Genomic DNA, 3,435 nt, shown 5'->3' with positions numbered 1-3,435 from the left:
CACTTAGATCATTTTGCAAACGTCCATTTTCCATTATGCATGTCATTATCTTCACATACCTTCACATGCATAGTAGATTGTCATCATAAGTTGAAGAGCATCTCCACAAGCACAACCTGCCATGTGCATTTGCATTCCAAAAGCAAATTACTTATATGCACATCTTCAGGGGGAGCCCTTGCAACTTATGAAGACAATTCCTTATCATTTACAATTTCACATATTATATTCCCCGTTGAAAACTTCAACTAGTTTGTCATCAATCACTAAAAAGGGGGAGATTGTAAGTGCATCTAGTGCCACCCCTAGTTCGTTTTGGAGTATTGATGACAAACCTAGTTGAGGGACTAATGTGTTTGTGAGAATTGCAGGATAACACAGGTAGAAGTCCCTCATTGATTCGGTTTTCCTACCAGAGATGACCCCTAAAAATGTATGAAGACATTGATGTCAAAGGTGGTATATGAAGATATTCACATTGAAGACTATGACAAGAGAAGACATCGCATGAAGCCTATGGAGCTCGAAGACTTAGATCTTTCATAGTTCTTTTTCTTCTTTGTTGAGTCATAGGAACCACCGTACTGTTAAGTGGGGTCCAAGAGAACCAGTCAGAATGACTGAAGTGATGCTTAACCAAAACCTATGTCTTCGAGTGAAGACTATGAGAGCGAATCTTGTATAGAGTCGGACAAGTCAGCTTTGCTTGTAGCCCAAGTAAAGTTGCCGTGTGAGTTTGAAATCTGACCGTTGGAACACGTGTCAGTTCCTTAGTGACCCAGGGTCATTTCGGACAAATCAGGTCGGGTTGTCTAGTGGCTATAAATAGCCCACCCCATACAACCATAAACGGTTGGCTGCTCAGAGTTAGAATACGGCTTTTGTCGTTTGAGAGCAACCCACCTCGAAGCCTTTGAGAGAAAATTCCTTGCGAGGATAAAGCCCTAACCACCCAGAGCCAAAGAGAATTAGGCATCACTTAAGTCTTCTTGTCTGTGTGATCTGAAGACTTATTACACTTGAGGACTGTGAATCCTCCAGCCGGTTAGGCGTCGCGTTCTGAGCATCCAAGAGACATTGTGGATTGCCGGTGAACGAAGTCTGTGAAGGTTTGGGAGTCTACCTTGAAGACTTACCTGAGTGATTGGGCGAGGTCTGTGTGACCTTAGCTCAAGGGGAATACGGTGAGGACTGGGTGTCCTGAGCTGCGTGTTCAGGACTGGGTGTCCAGGACTGTGTGTCCTCAGGTTTAAATACCTAGCCGCCCTAACCAGACGTACAGTTGTCACAGCAACTGGAACTGGTCCAACAAATCATTGTCTTCAACGAGTCACTGGTTTCATCCTTCCCTTCCCTTTACTTACTGTTGGTCCTTGTGAAGTCATTGTATGATTGCACTATCTTTTGTCTTCACTGAGTGACTGCGTGTTCTGTTTGGCTTCATAATATCTTCCTACCTGATCCTTACTACATTGCTGCTATTAGTCATTGTGCTTTCACTCCATTGAATACTTGACTATGGTTTGCTTAGTGTAGTCTACCTTCTGCTGCATGGTAATAGGTTTATTTCTATCGCTTGCCTTCATAGCTTCCACGTTTTGAAGACTTTCATAAAAATCGCCTATTCACCCCCCCTCTAGTCGATATAACGCACTTTCAGGCATTGGATGGAGGGCTTTCTTCCTCGGGTGCTCGCTCGGTGACCGCACCAAGTTCGAGAACACACCATGGAAGTCTGCTCGAACTTCAGCAGCATGGCAGACATGCAAAAAGAGTCAGACGTTATGGTGAAGAAGGACGCTATGTCAGTCGACATCCTACGCCGGGCCATGAATCAGGTCGACTCCAGTGATGCTCGACGGAGGGCAAGGTGGGCCAAGTACAGAGAGTACAGGCGTCCTCATGACCATCGTGTCGCAGCGTACTTTACGACAAGGATTGTGGTGGCGGTGAGGAGGAACAAGAAGCGGTGGCGATGGAGGTGGAAGAATAAGATGCGGTGGCGATGGTTGTAAGGGCGCCGGAGCCAGGACACTGAAGCATGCCAATCGATCTGGACTCCGGCGAGGAAGAAGAGACGGTGGTGCAGCTCGAGGAGAAGAACAAGGCCAAGGGCACCCGCCGCTCCAATCGCCTCCAGGGTCGCCGAGGCTAAGATCTAGGAGTACTATGTAAGATTTACCCCCAATCCCCCCATTAGCCTTGTACTCAATCCGGAGGGAGAACCTCAAATCCATCGGTACTATGAACTCATGAAGATGTTATGATCACTCCTATCTCTATTTACCCCGATTCCCCATCCCCCTAATGCGGATTGGATGAACCTAAACGCAGATCGGATGCGGATGAGTACGTAAGGAGGTGAAAAAAGTGCTTACCGTCATTGCCGAAGTGTCGGAGGTGATGATGCGGATGCCGGTGAAGGGGTCGGAGGTCGCCTTCCTGTTCTCGGGTGTGTTGAACGCTGCCGCCGCCACCATCGTCAGTGAGAGTGGAGAGAGGGGAGAGAGCGGTGTGGGACGGTGAGGGTAATAACTGTCGGCGCTTCGAGAAGCAACGCGGCTTCTCGAGCATGGCTCCTCGCATGCAGGCCCCACCGCCCACGTGCATCGCATGGGCCGGGATCTAGAGAAACTGCTGATTCTAGCGTTCCTAGCAAGACAGGCCCAGAGGTGTTTTGAGTTCCATGCTATGCAGGCCCAAGAGTGAACGCATGCAACCAACCGGACCACGATCTTCCCACGCGGGTCTGATTGGCCTATATACAGGCAACCAAACACATCCTAATCGAAGTGGGGAGCTGCGTCTGTTTCCACGCTTTTATACCTCAGGGCATGCAAGCAGAACACCCAAATGCATATATGGCCTAACCATGTATGTTGCTTTTGCTCGAGTAATGCGCTTTCTTAATTCCTATCGCTTATGGAATTCATGATCGTGAATTCAAAAGGCTCTTCATCTGGGTGTGCAGGTGGCATTCAACTACATCTGGGTCCGTGGTCTGGGTAAAGAAAAGGTGGGCACCTATTTTGCCGAGGATTTCACCTGATACATGTTCATACATAGAGAGTTATTACTAGATCAACTAGATATGAACACAAGCATCGTCAATCCCAATCACACACACTGATCTTTGCAAGCAGGTTTCTTTTCGCTTTCTTTGTCCATTGGCTATTGCCCTTTCCACTTGGCCGAAGCATATACCCGCTTGAAAAAGGTAAATCAAGCTAGTGAGCTTCCCCCCTATGCGCACCACTATCTATCTAGTGTAGTCTCTCTCTATATCTAAATCTATATCTCTATATCTATACTATTTCTTATTACTATACTATATACTTAGAAAATGAATGCATACCTGGCGAACGTTCGCCAGGGCCAGCATGGCAATCGAACGCAGGGAGGTGGCAGTTCTTACTGCATTTAGTTGTCTCAAAA

This window comes from Triticum aestivum, chromosome 6A (assembly GCF_018294505.1).
Source record: "Triticum aestivum cultivar Chinese Spring chromosome 6A, IWGSC CS RefSeq v2.1, whole genome shotgun sequence".
Lineage (NCBI taxonomy): Eukaryota > Viridiplantae > Streptophyta > Magnoliopsida > Poales > Poaceae > Triticum > Triticum aestivum.
The sequence above is the reverse complement of the archived record's forward strand: the minus strand, read 5'-3'. Positions refer to the sequence as shown.